Source organism: Sorex araneus, chromosome 6 (assembly GCF_027595985.1).
Source record: "Sorex araneus isolate mSorAra2 chromosome 6, mSorAra2.pri, whole genome shotgun sequence".
Classification (NCBI taxonomy): domain Eukaryota; kingdom Metazoa; phylum Chordata; class Mammalia; order Eulipotyphla; family Soricidae; genus Sorex; species Sorex araneus.
The window spans coordinates 97,813,904-97,830,034 of NC_073307.1; positions in this window are offsets into that span (position 1 = coordinate 97,813,904).

Below are 16,131 nucleotides of genomic sequence, written 5' to 3' on the forward strand. Positions count from 1 at the left end.
CCGCGCTCGGCCGCCCCGGGGGCGGGACCCCGCGCTCCCGGCCAGCGGAGCTGGAAACCGAGGCCAGCTTGCAGTGGACGAGCCCCGGGCCTGCCTGCCCGCCGCCACCCGCTCCTCCCGGCCCCCCGGGGCAGCCGGCGCCCCGCGATGCTTCCCGGACCCCCGCCCCGCCCTCCAGCGGGCACGGGGGCTGTCCCCTCTGCCTGGTGACCACCCCAGCGCCGGGCAGAGCGGCTCCCAGCCCGGGGGGAGGCCAGCAGGAGCGCTGGCCAGCGGCTACCGGCGGGTCCTCAGCTTCTCTGGTCCCTGTTTATGGTTTAGGGACACTCCTGCGTCCCTGTTTATGGTTTAGGGACACTCCTGCGTCCCTGCTCAGGCGTCACTCTAGGGGAGTGACCTTAGGTGGACAGCCAGGAAGGAAGTGGGTGGGCCACATACAAGGCGAGTGGCCGCGCGGTCCCATCTCTCTGGCCTCGTTAGTATTTGAGTGAGTGACGGGGTTTCCTGATCAGCTGGGCTGCACATCCCCAGCTGGGTCCAAAACACATGGCCAAGGGGACTGGGGACTCTGAACAGCCTGCGGGGGCTGCCCCTGAGCCCCCGCCCTCCTGGTGGTCCCTCCCCTCCCCTGCACCAGGCGCAGAACCCTCTGCTCCCAGCTCTGCGCTGAGCGCGTTGGTCCTGGCCCATGGCTCTGAAGGCTGTCAGGGAGCACCCTGTCTCTCCTCCCCTCCTCCCCGCACCCCCAGCTCAGCTCAACACAAGCCCCGCCTGCCTGCGGGAAACCCAAGGCTCAGTGCCACACAGTCCCCCAAGCGCCACCTGGTGTGTCCCCCAAATAAATGCTTGGCTCGGGGCTGGAGTGATAGCACAGTGGGGAGGACGTTTGCCTTGCATGCAGCCGACCCGGGTTCGATTCCCAGCATCCCATATGGCCCCCTGAGCACTGCCAGGAGTAATTCCTGAGTGCAGAGCCAGGAGTGACCCCTGTGCATCGCCAGGTGTGACCCCCCCCAAAAAAATGCTTGGCTCCAGGTCTTCCTGGCCACCCACTCTTCAGCCTCCGGCACAGCCAGCGTAAGTGGCCACTGCGCGGGGTGAGCAAACTTCCAGCCTTTCCCCCCTGCCCCTGGCAGTCGGGCACAGAGGGCGGGACCCGGCTTCCCGAGGGCAAGGCGGCCGCTCTCTCACCAGGCTAATATCAGTAATATCACAGGACCGTAATAATGCGTATCCCTGCCGGCATCGGCCCTTCCTCCCCGCCATGCCCATAAGCGTCTCCTAAAAGGAAGCTCCTCGCCCTGGCGGGGACCCCAGAAAGCTCCTCGGCCTGGCAGGGCTCACGGAGGAAGCAGCTGTGAAACATCAGTGTCCCAGAGCTCGGGTGGGGGTTCTGCGGGTCTGAGGGCGAAACTCCCAGCAGCTGCCCCTTGTAGCAAAGGGGCTCAGAGGGGCTGCAGGGGTGGGGGACACGAGGAAGAGGGTCCGAGCTCTCCCCAACCTGCTGCGGGGGGGCACTGGCCCCGTTCCATCTTCGGCGTCCCCTCTGCTCCCTCGAGCACTGTCGGGAGTGATTCCTGGGCCCCGCAGGACGTGGCCCCAAAACAGAGCGGAGTGAGGACAAACCGGCTGTGTTTGGGGGAGCTGGAACCAAGACCTTTCTGTCGTCTCTGAAGGCTGTCAGGGAAGCCGCTTCTGGCGGCTTGTGATTTGGGGTTCTGGTTTGAACCCCTGATTTCAGGAGATGAAACAGAGGCCGAGGAGCTCACCACGTTCGTCCAGTTCGGGTGCTGGGAGTTGAGGCCACACCCCCTCCCCCCCACACACACCTCGGCTTCGGCCTCTCCACGGAACCCCTTCTCGTGTGGAGGTGTCAGGTCTGTGTGTGAAAGGCCTCTGGTCTCAGTTTACCCATCTGCACAGCGTGGCCTGGCCACCATTGGGCGTCCACTGGCATTTCGTGACCTCTTGCAGCATGTCCCCTGGGACCTGGCATTGTTGACCCTGCACCCCCCAGCTCAGCAGTGTGGCTGGCCGAGCGGGACCTGCTTTCCCACCTCAGGATCTGCTGATCTTTCCTGCGACATTTGCACGTGAGAAAGACCCAGAAAGACCCAGAAAGGGCTGGGGAGAGCACGACCAAGAGAGATGACCAAGCTGGTTGGCGGCGCTGGCCTGGCTCAATCCCCCACACCATCGGGGCTCCTGAACGCTCCGGAGACGACCCCCACGCTCCACCGGACAGGGCCCCAAGTGTCTCCCTCCCTCTCCAGAAGATACCAGAAAACAGAGACGCCAAAGCGACCCTGCACCTAGAGACCCCCGGTTCTCTCCCCCTTCACGGCCAGTCTCGGAACCGGAACCCTTGGCCTCCGCTCCCCGTTTCTGCCCCCTCCCAAAGGTCAGCCCTCTCTCACTGCGGACATTCTTGCTGCAAGCGTCACCCCCACCCGCCCGTGACCGAGTCCTTGCAATACTCGGTCGGTCGCAAAGGCATTGACCTTGGGGAGCAAAACCTCAGACTCTAAACCAAACGCTGCCTCCGAAACCCTCCCGGCGCCCTCCTCTCGGGCCAGCCCCCTGCTCTCGGCTCAGGGCTTCCTCCTCCTGGTCCCGGCAGCAGCATGTGGGACCAGGGAGGGAGCCTGGGGGCCCCACAGGCGAGGGCCCTGCCACCTCCCGACTAACAAATGGCCCTCAGCCCCAAGGCCGTCCACTGCCTGGGCTCGGTCCTCTCTGGCCTCCCTTCGAAGAGAAAAGCAGAGTCCTTGGAGCATTCCAGTAGAAGGATCGGGAATGGCTGGCTGAGTCACACACTCAGATCACTTGGGGGCCGGAGAGACGGTTTGTGGGTAAAGATTCAGTGCGAGGTTGGGGAGAGCGAGCACAGGGGGAGGGAGCTGCCTTGCCGGCGGCTGCCCCGGGCTTGGCCTCCAGCACTCCCTCTAGTCCCCCAAGGCCGTCAGGAGTGACCCCTGAGTGCTGAGCCAGGAGTAACTGAGCACCGAGCACCGCGGGTGTGATGGGATATGCTCCTCCCACCCCTCAGAAGAAGAAGAAGAAAAAAAAATATATATATATATATATATATATATCTCAAGGGCCAGAGCGGTAACATAGCGGGGAGGGCATTTGCCTTGCACGTGGCTGACCCGGGTTCGATTCCTGGCATCCCGTATAGTCCCCCCCACCCCGGTACCACCAGGAGTAATTCCTGAGTGCAGAGCCAGAAGTGACCGACCCCTGAGCACCATGGGGTAGTGCTACCCCCCCAAAAAATAAACACAGTGGGCTGGAGCAATAGCACAGCGGTTGGGCGTTCGCCTTTCACGCGGCCGACCCGAGTTCGATTCCTCCGCCCCTCTCGGAGAGCCCGGCAAGCTACCGAGAGTATCGAGCCCGCTCGGCAGAGCCTGGCAAGCTACCTGTGTGTATTGGATATGCCAAAAACAGTAACAATAAGTCTCTCAATGAGAGACATTACTGGTGCCCGCTCGAACGAATCGATGAGCAATGGGATGACAGTGACAGTGAAAGCCCCAATGCCAGAAGGGCTGACTCTGGTGGCCCCGAGCACTGAACTGTCCAGCCCAGATGCCCTGGGCCTCTCCGCACTGCATGGGGGTGGGGGGGCGGGGGGTTGTCCCAATGTTCGGGGAAGCCAGAATAACAGAACAGGAGCAGGTGAGTGTGCAAAGGCTTCCGTGACACCTGTGCCCTGGTGACCTCAGCCTTAGGGCGAGGAAGCCACAGTAATTAGGGTTAATTGGAGACAGTGCTCTGGGGAGTCGGGGGAGGGGGGGCGGCTGGAACAAAACTCCAAAGAGAAAAACAAGTTCCTCGTGGGCCCAGAAGGCTCCGTCACTGCTGAGTGACTGGGGACAGGTAGCTGTGAGTATTTTGGGATTTTGGGGGTCACACCTGGCGGGGCTTGGGGGACCCCATGGGCTGCGGGAATCGGGCCGGCTACGTGCAAGGCAGATGCCACCCTCCCTGCTGGGCGCTCACTCCGGCCCTGCTGTATTTTGTTTCTCCCGCTGCCATTTGTTGTGTGATCTGCGGATCAGAAAAGGGTCCGTGTGGAACTCTAGGCCTCAGGCCTCGGGGGCCGGAACCCTCCGGAGCAGGGGTTGGGGGACAGATCTCCAGGCACCGGGACACACGGACACCTTGGAAGGTCACAGCCTGGGGGCACCCTCCGTTGTCGGGGAGACGGGGGGTTTGGGGGGCCTGGGATCACAAACCTGGACGACCAAGCAGGGGGTGAAGACAATTAGGGGGTACACGGGAATGTGGGGGGTCTTGGGCGTAACCTTGAGGTGACCTTGTAGCCCAGACGCACCCATTAACACGATTATAACTGTACTAAGGGAACTAGAAAGGAAAGATGAATCTTGGCCAGCGCAGCGGGTAGGGCGCCTAGCTTGATCCTGGCTGACCTGGGTTTGATCCCGGACACCCCCTGAGCACTGCCAGGAGTGATCCCTGAGTGCAGACCGGTAGGCCCCCCAAAAAATTGTAAATTTGAAAATAAAAGGGTTCAACAGAGAATATCCAAACGACTAAGGAGCCAAATGTCCCCTGTCATGTCCCAGCCAAGAATTTAGGTCAAATGTTCGGATTTGGTGACTTCAGCTTGGCGCAGAGGGTCCAGCTACCAGAGCGGAGCCCCCAGGCCAGCAGAGAGACAATGGGCCAGCTCAGGTGGGGGACGATGCCCCCTACAGCAGGCTGGAGGAGTTTAAGGAGGTGTGGGGGTGTCTGGTTAACGCCGGTAGATTCTAGAATGTTCTCCCATCTAGCCCTTTTTAACTGTCAATCCATCCCTTTGTTCTTTTTACTCTTTCCTGCCACACCCAGGGGTGCTGCTGGGGACACAGGGGTCAACCCCACACCCAGCAAGTGCCTTGGTCCGCCTGGCCCCATCCGTTCTCTGTGGGCAGAGCCAGGGGTGGCCCCAGTTAAATATATCAGTAAAGGGCTGGAGTGATAGCACAGCGGGTAGGGCATTTGCCTTGCACGCGGCCGACCTGGGTTCGAATCCCAGCATCCCATGTGGTCCCCTGAGCACCGCCAGGAGTAATTCCTGAGTGCAGAGCTAGGAGTAACCCCTGTGCATCGCCGGGTGTGACCCAAAAAGCAATATATATATATATATATATATATATACATATATATATATCAGTAAAATAAATGCAAATTCCAAGGCTGTGCTCGGGGCAGGGGGGGCGGCGGTGGTGACTCAATTTTTCTAAAAGGCTTAATGTTCGGCCGAATTCCCCCCTTTTCAGGGGGGTTACTCCTGGCAGTGCTCAGGGGACATGGGCACCAGGCACAGAACCTGTGTCAACCGTGTGAAGGCAGGTGCCCTTCCCACTATCCAGCACTGTCCCCTGGGGGTCTCCTTAAACGAAAGGTCCTGTTCGACGCAGGACTCGCCAGAACGAGTGAGCCGCAGCCGAGGGCAGAGCAGGGGTTCTGGGGGACGAGGGTCTCTGAGCTCAGCCGGGTCCTGTCTCTCCCCATCTGGACAGTTAGGAGACTCCGGCGTCCGGCCTCACACCCTCTCCCAGGGCAGAGCTTGTTTCCTTTCTCGGCAGCTGCAGGGAATTTCCCATGATGCTCAGCATGACCGATGCTTCCTCAGTGTGGTCCCCAGTGGAGACCGTCCCCCCACCCCGTCTCTGGAGAAAGAACACGGGCAACCGCCCTCCAGGCTTCTCTCTCGAAACAGCCCGAACCTGCAGAGCCCGAGAGCACCGCCAGGCCCACACCCCGGCCAGGAGTCCTTAATTAAGGAACCAGGAGGGTTGTTTTTGGTTTCATTCGGATTTACACACCTGGCAGTACTTGGGGACCATAGGCGGTGCTGGGGAGTGAACCCCAGGTTCTGCAGCGTGCGAGGCAAAAGCACCTTTATCCCCCTGTACGCTCTCTGTATAGGAGGGTCTCCCCCCCCCCTTTTTTTTTTTTTTTTTTTTGCTTTTTGGGTCACACCTGGCGATGCACAGGGGTCACTCCTAGCTCTGCACTCAGGAATTACCCCTGGCGGTGCTCAGTAGACCATATGGGATGCTGGGAATCGAACCCGAGCTGGCCGCTTGCAAGGCAAACGCCCTACCCACTATGCTATCACTCCAGCCCCCTCCCCGGCCCCTTTTGTTTTTTTTTAATCTGGCAGTGCTCAGGGATCCAGCCCAGGCCAGTCGTGAGAGGTTAGAGCTTCGCTCACTGTACTATCACTCTAGGACCCCTCTTTTTTAAAGTGGGGGGGGCCGAGGAGTCCCTGGGGTTCTGCCCCATTTCCTAAGGTGCTAGGCAGGACCAGCCCTGTTCTAGTGACGGAAAAAGTGGAACAAAACTGCAAATTTGTCTCTTCTCGCTTTCTTGGGGCACGGTGGTCGCAAGGCACATCCTCAAGCCGGACCCCGAGAATCCCCGTTTTCTGGGAGCAGAAGCCAGAAGCACCCCGGACTGGCCGAGTGGGTGGGGGCCGCCCCTGGGGGACGCGGCGGGGCAGTGGAGGTTGGCTGAGAGTCACAATGCCAGGGGACCCACCCTTTCCGCATGCCTGGGCTGGGAGCGGGAGCCCTTTTGAAAGTGTCCCGAGGGCTCCCATCTTTGTTCCTGAGTGCAGGAAAATATTTCTCCTTCCCCTCCCAGAAAAATAGCCCCGTCTTGAGAGCACACCCCCCTGTAAGAGAAATATGCGCTCCTGTAAGGCAGAGCAGAGGGGGGCCGGCACCCACAGGCGAGCAGGGCCCCGGGAGCAGTGGGGACCCTCAGGCAGGGCGGCTCAAGTGGCCCTCCTGCCCCCTCAACTTCCTCTGGCGGGACTGCGGGGCGTTAGGGCTGATGCTCGTGTCCCCCCCAGCCCAAAGGGCAGACATGAACCTGGACCCGAGCTCCCCTGAAGCCCGAAGCCCAGGAAGGGGCCCTGCCACGGGGCTCCTGGGGGGTCCAAGGCGCCCAGCGGGCTCCAGATGACCCTTTCCCAATTTCCCAGCGGACTCGAATTCTTTGGGGGGAGCCTCGGAAGGGGCTTTGGGGGTCTCTTCTCCCAGGCTTCTCCCGAGGGGCCGGGGCTGCCTCCGCCCAGTTCCCGCCCCCAAAGGCTGCTGACCGAGCGACTCTCCAGGTCCCACCTTGGTTTCTGCTGGAGACCCCCCCACCCCGCCCCGTTCCTTCAGGGACCTCCAGGCTGAGGATGAGACCCGCCGGCTCGGAACCGCACGAGGAATGAGGAGGGCGGCCGGGCCGAGGGTCTTATGAGGCCCCCGGATCACGAGGCCACCCCGTGCGGGTGGGACGGACACAGATGCTCCTCCTCAGCCGCCCGTGCCCACCTGCCCGCGTGCCCGCAAAGGACCCTGGGAGCACCAGACGGCCCCTGGCAGGAGCAACCCTCCCCGCCCCGAGCCAGCAGGACTCGGCAAACCAGGCCAGATAGCTCAGTGGTTTGAGCTTGCTGTGCCCTCCCCCAGCGCCACACCTGGTGATTCTAGAACCTTCTTCCTGTAGGTCCAGAGAGGCTCTGGAAGGGGAACGGGCAGGGGGCGGGGTAGCTTCCCCTCCCCAGAGAGCCCCTCCTGCATCTGGGGTTTGTCGAGTGTCTTAAACACATGAGTCAACATGCCCGAACCCGGGTTTGGGGGTGGGGGGCCTGGGCCCCTCCAGTCTGCAGGGCGGCGGGGTGGGGGGGGGAGGAATCTGAGACGCCTGACCCCACCTGGGCCAGAACCAGGAAGCGCCCCCCCCCCCCCCCCCCCCCCCGCACAGCCTTCCTGCGGCTCCAAGGTCACAGCCCAAGAAAACAACCAAAGCCACGGGCGGTCCCAGGGTGTGGCAGCCCCTTGAGGCCCCGGTGAGGCAGAACCGAGACAGGCTCGCCCGACTCTCGGCTCCATGAACGGGAAACTCGCCGGAAAAGATGGGGCCAGCGCCATAGTACAGCGGGGAGGGCGCGTGCCCTGCTCACGGCGGGTTCGACCCCTAGCACCCCAGACGGTCCCCCGAGCCCTGCCCGGAGTGAGCCCTGAGGACTTCCCTGAACACACCAAAACAACAACAACAACAACAAAAATTGCTCCGCAGCCCCAGATTATGTAGCGATTCAACAAGAGTAAAATTGGCTTCAAATCCCAGCCATGGGCAGGGGGTGAGGAAGGTGCCGCCGGGCCTGAGGCTGCCGCAGGGAGCCGCCCCGGGGACCCTGCTAGAGGCAAGCATCTAGAGACAGTCTCGGACACGTGAGCGCACCCCCCACACGCTCACACACACCTGCCCCGCACATTCACACAGGCGCGAGCGCTCTCTCTCACACAGTTTATCCTGGACCCAGCCGCTGCTGGACACACAAATACTCCGCCTCTGACGCTGTCTCTTTGCCTCACACAGTCTCTTTCTGACACACACATACATGCACTCTCTATCTCTGTTGTGTCTGTTTCTCTCACACACACACACACTGTCTCTTTCTCTCACACTCTCTGACACTGTCACACACTCTCACACACACACACTCTGTGCCTATTTCTGTCTCTCACACATATACTCTCTGTTTCTCTCACACAAACTCTGTCTTTTTCTGTCACTCTCACACATATTCTCTCTCACACACACTCTCTGTGTCTCTGTCTCTCACACACTCTCTCTGTCGCTCTCTCACACACACATGCACTCTGTCTCAGTCTCTTTTGCACACACTGTCTCTGTCTCTCTCACACACATATTCTCTTGTCTCTGCATCTCTGTCTTTCTCACACACTCTATCTCTGTGTCTCTGTCTCTCTCTCACACACTCTGTCTCTGTCTCTGTCTCTCTCTCACACACTGTCTCTGTGTCTCTGTCTCTCACACACTGTTTCTGTGTCTCTGTCTCTCACACACTCTGTCTCCGTGTCTCTGTCTCTCACACACTCTGTCTCTGTGTCTCTGTCTCTCTCTCACACACTCTATCTCTGTGTCTCTGTCTCTTACACTCTGTGTCTCTGTCTCTCTCTCACATGCTCTGTTTCTCTCACGCACACCATCCGTTTGGACGGATCTTGCTTTTTGCCTTAACGACATACTCAGGAGTCTCACCTTGCAGGGGTGCAGCAAGCCTCCAGGAGGGTGTGGAGCGACTCCCCGCCGCCCAGAACATTTGCCGGCAACCTCCCCTGGCCCAAAGACCAGACGGGACGTGGCGAAGGCCACCTGGGTGTGGGGCGGGCGGCAGAGTGGGTGGGGCTGCCCTCACCGGCCCTGCTCCTGCCCTCAGCGCCCTCGCAGGCCTTGGCCTCCACCCCCGGGCCCCCACTGCCGGCACCTTTCAACCCTCTTTGGGTGGCCAGAGGGACCCCCGGGAGGTGCTGACACCCCCGCCTCGGCCAGGTTGGCCCGGTTCCATCCCTAGCACCATACAGGGTCCCCGGGGTCCGCAGGAGTGAGCCCTGCGCCCCGCCAGGCGGGGCCCAAACACCAAGCCCAAAGCCCGCGTGGCTGTGCCGTCCCGGCGTTGCGCCCGGCTGGCGGTGCTGACTATGGGAGCCCTCGGCCCCTGCACTGTCATTTCGGCCCCTAAAACTCCGACGATTATGATTTGCTGTTACAAAACAGTGTTGTCGGGGCCGGAGCGATAGCACAGCGGGGAGGGCGTTTGCCTTGCACGCAGCCGACCCGGGTTCAATTCCCAGCATCCCATAGCGTCCCCTGAGCACCGCCAGGGGTGATTCCTGAGTGCAGAGCCAGGAGGAACCCCTGAGCATCACCGGGTGTGACCCAAAAAGAAAAACAAAACAAAACAAAACAGTGTTGTCACGAAAAATATTGGTGCCTGTTAAAACAGACCAGAGCAGGGCCAGAGAGAGAGAGAGAGAGAGAAAGGCGACCTTGCTGGCACCCAGCTGACCTGTGTTCGATCCCTGGCACCGCATTTGAACCCCCCCAGGAGTGACCCCTGAGTGCAGAGCAGGCCCTGAGCGTTGCTGGGTGTGGCCCCAAACACCCAGAATAAGGGGCAGGGGAGGGGTGAGGGGGGAGGGTGCGCAGGGGGACAAGCTCCCTGGAGACAAAACCTGACTCTGAGGACAGAGGTGGGAGGACCCCCAGGGTTCCCAGCGGGATGGCACAGTGAGCAGCGCCCGGCGGGTTCTGAGTCGAGCTGCCCCCACCCCCCGCGTTGGAGCCTCTCCTGGGGGTGGGAGCTTCCAGCGCCTTCTCCAGCGGGAGCCATAGAAACCATATTCCCCGCATTCCAGCTCTTGCAAAGGTCAACCTGGCTCGGAAGGCCTCGGTCCCCCCCTCCCCCCGCCCCAGCCCAGCCCAGGATGTGAGCCTGGGGTCTCCCCCGCTGTGTGTTTGGGGGGGGGGCCCTGACTGCTCAGTGATCGTTTGTCTGTGACGGCTCCATATCCCACCCCGGACACAATGTCCCTTTTCTCCAGTGAAACGCAAGGCTCATGCCTGCGTCAGCTACGCCTGCTCGGGTGGACGGTCCACTCCGCTCACAAGGCTTGCCGCTTCCGAGTCTCCGGGGGTTCCCCGGGGCCCATCCTGGGCCTGCTGGGTGGTGGGGGCACGGGGAGATGCCCGGAGAGCTCCAGCAGACCCCACTTCCAGCTCTTTTGAGAATGTTTGTGTTTGGGGGCTGGAGCCATAGCACAGCGGGGAGGGCATTTGCCTTGCACGCGGCCAACCTGGGTTCGATTCCCAGCATCCCATAGGGTCCCCTGAGCATCGCTAGGAGTAATTCCTGAGTGCAGAGCCAGGAGTAATCCCTGTGCATCACCGGGTGTGACCCAAAAAGCAAAAAAAAAAAAAGAGAGAGAGAGAGAATGTTTGTGTTTGGGCCTCGCTCTGCAGTGCTCGGGTGCCTGCCAGTGGCGGTCAGCACAGGGACCCGAGCCCGCAGGCCGAGCTGTGCTAAGGCTTTGGGCTTGGTCCTGCCCCGCTTCCAACCCTTTTCTGTCACAGAACTTTCGTCAGGATGGCCGAGGGCCAGCAGAGCCAGGGAGACGCCGGCTCCAGGCTCTGAGGATATGGGGTTTTTTTTGGGGGGGGCACTTACTCCTGGCTCTGCACTGAGGAATCACTCCGGGCGGTGCTCAGGGGACCCTAATGAACACCGGGGATTGGGCCCGGGTCGGCCGTGTGCCAGGCAAGCGCTCTCCCGGCTGTGCTACCCTCAGCCACAGCTGGATGCTTCTCTCTGGGACGCAGACTTGTATCTTTGTTTTTGTTTTTGGAGGGGGGGGTCAGGAATTGCCCCTGGCGGTGCCCAGGGGACCATATGGGATGCTGGGAATCGAGCCCGCGTCCACCACCGCGTGCAAGGCAAACGCCCTCCCCGCTGTGCCATTGCTCCAGCCCTTCAGACGTGCACCTTCCGGCCCATGGACAGCCGCCCCGGCTTCAGGGTCTTGGAGACGAGACGGGCGGCGCTTCCTGCCCCAGCCCAGTGCCGGGACCCTCTGCGGCCACCTGGTGGCAGGGCCCTGTTGGGGGCTCAGAGGGCGAGCCCGGCACCCCCCGCACCGCCCCTTGACCACATTCCCGTCTCCCTGAACGGCGCCTGGGCCCAGGACAGCTGCCCCCAAACTGGAAGCGCTAAGAATGCACTCGCATCCGGGGTGACTCGTTGACCCCACAGCGAGCCCTGTCACTGTTGCAGAATCTGCATTTCCTGCAGGTGACCGCAGGGGGCTTGTCCCCAGCCTGCAGGGGGGAGAGGCAGGGGCTGGAGGAGGGAAGTACAGACACCCACAGGCGTGTGGGGGGGGCTGCGGGGGCAGGGCCTCGGGCCCAGGGAAGGGGGATCTGGTGGCCAGGCTGTCCCCGGCTCTGAAAGGGAGAGGAGGTGAGGGGGCACAGAGCCCTGGTGATGTCGGTGGGCCCCACGGGTGACTTACGTGAAGCGGGGAGGAGAAAGAGGGTCACTTTCTCCCCAGCCGCCTCTACCACCCGGGACCCAGGGTTACCGGGTTCTTGTCTCGCTCGCGGAAAAGAATTTCAGGAGTAGACAAGCAGTGAAGTAAATAGATTTTATTCAGAGGTTTCTGAGGGAAGGAGGAAGGATAAGTGGGAGAGAGAAGTAGTAAGAATAACGCGCTCAAGAGAGAACCCGGGCTTCTGCAAGGGTGGAGGAAGCTCTACACACATCCTCGCACTGGACACAAAAGCATGAAAGTACACATCTCAAGGGGGAAGATGCGGGCGACACATGTGCTCGGGCACCACATGTGCTCGGCCACGTGGGCACAAGCAGCACATGGGCTCAGGCAGCATATGCGGGCCCTTCCTTTGTTCAAGGTGTCTTTTATAGGGTTTCTTCAACCTGCCCCCACCCACATGGGGCTTCTTTCCAGGTAAAAGTTCGTTGCTAAGGTTACCAGGGAGGCTGGGAGTGGTGATGACCTTCTTTGGGGAACCTCCTGGGGAGGGGTCCATTATCCTCAGGGTCCGCTGGCTGATGGTTTCCTCTGGGTCTTTTGTTTTCTTGAATCTGCAAGTCTTAAGAGTCTCCTCCCCAGAGACTCTGTTAAATCTCAATTTTCATTGCCAAGGCCTTTCCCTATCTACCTGCCTACATCACTGGGAGCAGGGGTGAGGGGGCCCAGAGTCCTGGGGCCAGCAGGGTGAGCCACAGGGAGAAAGGGGCTCCGGGAGGGGCTGGCACCCCCCCTGGGGCTCTGCAGGGGTGAGTTGGGGGCAGGGGTGAGAAGGCAGGGCTGGGCCGTGTGAGCAGCTGTGCCAGCAGCCGGGGAGAGTCCAGACAGTGGGGAGAAGAGCGAGCGACCCCAAGGTTGACCCCGAGGTTCCCCCCGCAGGACGCGCAGGGGCCATCGGACACTCCCTCGGGGCCTTCTGCAGACAGTGGCCGAGAGAGGCCCACAGGGGAGCACAGGCGAGAGCCCCGAGCGGGAGCCCGGCCCCCCCTGGGTCCCCTATGCCCAAGCCCCAGGCTGGGAGTGGCCCGAACCCCCAACCCCCGAATAATAACAACAATTAGAGGGGCTTTTGCTCAGGCGCGGGAGCTCCGGCCGCGTTTGTGAGCTCCCGGGGTCGACCCCAGACACCACACAGCCCCCAGCATCTCTGGGGGGCCCGGGAGGCCCCTGGCACCTCAGCCCGCACCGACCCTTGGAGCCTGGCCCGCGTCGGAGGCGAGGCTGGGACAGTCCAGCAGCCCCGGGTGGGCTTGAGCCTGTCCTGACTCCTGGTCTGTGCGGCCGGGGCGGGGGTCCGTCCGTTTCTCCTCAGCTGCAAGGAGGGGACGGGCCCCCCAGACTCCCGTCAGCTGCTCGCGCGGAGCCCCTGGCCCTGCGCGGCCCCCGGAGGCAGCTGCGGCCCTAATCAGATGAGGCTCCCGCAGGACCAGCCCCCCCCCCACCCCTGCCGGGCCGCACCGCATTCTCTGGGCCTCGGAGACTGACTCCCAAGGGCGCCCCCCTCCCCGCCAGGGAGTCTCCATTACAACGAGAGAAATTTCTCTTCATTAAGAGCAGAGGGAGGATAATGGGGGAGAGGAAAGGACTCAGCGGTGGATGACAAAGGGCCCGTCTCTGCAGGCGAAACCACCCAGGAGTCAGTTCAATCAAGAGGATCCACAGAGAGCAAACACATCACGAGAAAATGACCTGGAAATGAGAGAGAGGGTGGGGGATAGAGAGAAGGAGGGAGAGAGAGAGAGAGAGAGAGAGAGAGAGAGAGAGAGAAGGAGAGAGGGAGGGAGAGAGAGGAGAGAGAGGGAGAGAGAGAGGAGAGAAAGAGGGAGAGAGAGGGAGAGAGAGAGAGAGAGGAGAGAGAGGGAGAGAGAGAGGAGAGAAAGAGGGAGAGAGACAGAGGAGAGAGAGACAGAGGAGAGAGAGGAGAGACTGAGAAAAAGGGAGAGAGAGAAGAGTGAGGGAGAGAGAGAAAGAGAGAAGAGTGAGGGAGAGAGAGAAAGAGAGAGAAGGAGAGAGAGAGAAGAGGGAGAGAGAGAAAAGAGAAAAGAGGGAGAGAGACAGAGAGGAGGGAGCGAGAAAAAGAGAGAGAGGGAGGGAGAGAGAGAGAAGCTTCCGGGCCAGGGCGGGCGAGCCCGGGCCTGCCTCACCCTCCCCCCTTCCGGGGGGGGGGGTGCCAGCATCTCAGCTGCACCTAGGGGTGACAGGAAGGTGCTGGGCTCCCCGTGGGAAGGGAAGAAACCGGAGAGTAACAAAGCGAATGCAAATACGGAACAGGCGAGCCGACCGGTAGGGAAATCCAGGGGCAAAGCGCCCAGCGGGCGGCAACTATGGACCTTCCCCTGTCCCCGCACGCGCGTCACCCGCATGGCGCATTTGTGACATTTATGGTGAGAGCCTTAGGGGTCCACCGGGCACACCCAGGGGGTCTCTGCCTCTGTGGCCGCGGCGTGGAATGAGGCGTCCCACCGCCTGACGCAGGCCAGCCGCGGTCCCACCCTAGCAAGGGCCCCTCGACACCCTCAGGTCTGAGGGGATCTCAAAGGGCCCCAGACAGGCCTGGCCTGGTGTCCCTGCGGGCAGTGCCCCCGGCAGGGCTGAGGCTTTGCTTGCGGGGGGCCGGGGTCAGGCCCGAGCACCGCCTGGTCCCCTGAGCACTGCACATGGGGAGCAGTGCTGGAGCACAAAGTGTAGTGACCCCTGGGTCCTGAGCACTGCGGGGGAGCCCCTCTCCCAGAGCCCCCGGCAAGTCCTTCAGGCCGTGCGTGAGTCGGGACAACAGCCGTGCCACCGGGTGCCCTCACTGCGCCACGGAAACCCTCGGCCTGTTTATTGATTTTTTTTATTTTACATTTTTTGCTTTTTGGGTCTCACCCGGCGATGCTCAGGGGTCACTCCTGGCTCTGCACTCAGGAATTACTCCTGGCGGTGCTCGGGGGACCCTATGGGATGCTGGGAATCGAACCCGGGTTGGCCGCGTGCCAGGCAAACGCCCTACCCACTGTGCTGTCGCTCCAGCCCCAACCCTCGTCCTGTTCAACCTCCCCTGGGCACGGCCGCCCGAAGGCTCCGTGTCCGGGCCAGGCTTGGCCGGGCCCCTGCCCTCCTGAGGCTCCTGGCTGGGCACGGCCGGTGCTCCGGCCCCTCGGGGCGCGTGGGCAGGCGGCGGGGGCCCTGATGGGCACTGCCCCTCCTCCCTCCCGGCCTCCTGAGCACCATGAAGGCAGCACCAGGTTTTGTAAATTCTTTTTTTTTTTTAATTTTATTTTTTTATTGAATCACCTTGTGGAAAATAACAAAAGTTTCAGGTTTAAGTCTCAGTTATACAATGTTGTAAATTCTTTAATTAGTTTCAGTTTGTCCTGTCTTGGGGCCACCCCTGGCCAGCCTCAGGGACTGATCAAGGGCCAGCCCTGTGCTGGGCAGACACCCTCGGCTGTGCCCCGCCCGGGCCCGAGGGCGAGGTTTGGGTCACGGTGTGGGGCTCAGGAGGCCCCGGGCTCACCCTCCCCGGCTGCCGCACGTGGCGCCCCTGTCTCGGAGACGCCATCTGGGTGCAGATGGGGGAGGGGGTTTGGGGTGCCGGGTCCTGGCGTGGGAAACCGATTTGGGGGGTCCCGTGAGCCGGGTGAAGGGGGGACCCCTCCCCGCCCCCTCCTTTGTTGGGGCCCCCCAGGGTGTGCCAGGGACTGACGCCCACCCCAGCCCTCCTTGTTCTGAAGCTCCGGGAGCCCCCTGCATCCGGCACCCCCTCATCTGGTCCTCAGTTAGGACCTGGCGTCCGAGGGGCCGTTGGGATTTCTCGTGGCCCTGCAGGGAACCCGGGGCCTGGGGCAAAGTGGCTGGGGAGGGACCCTCAGCCGTGCCCCACAAGGCCACAACTGTCCGCTCGGGACGCGGCCGGGCCTGGAGTTGGTGCCACCTGCGGTGAGCGAGTCCCACGGGAAGCCTGATGGTTAGAGGCGCTCAGGAGCCGAGGGCGGGGTGGAGAGCACCTGCCCCGCCCTCCTGGCCCTTCCTCCCTGCCCCTCCCCCTTCTCCTCCCCCTCCCCGCCCCTCCCTGCCTCTTCCTCTCCCTGCCCCTCCCCCTTTTCTTCCCCCTCCCCGCCCCTCCCTGCCCCTTCCTCTCCCTCCTCCCTCCCTGCCCCTCCTCCTCCTCTTCCCCCTCCCTGCCCCTCTCTCTCCTCTTCCCCCCTCCTCCCTCCCC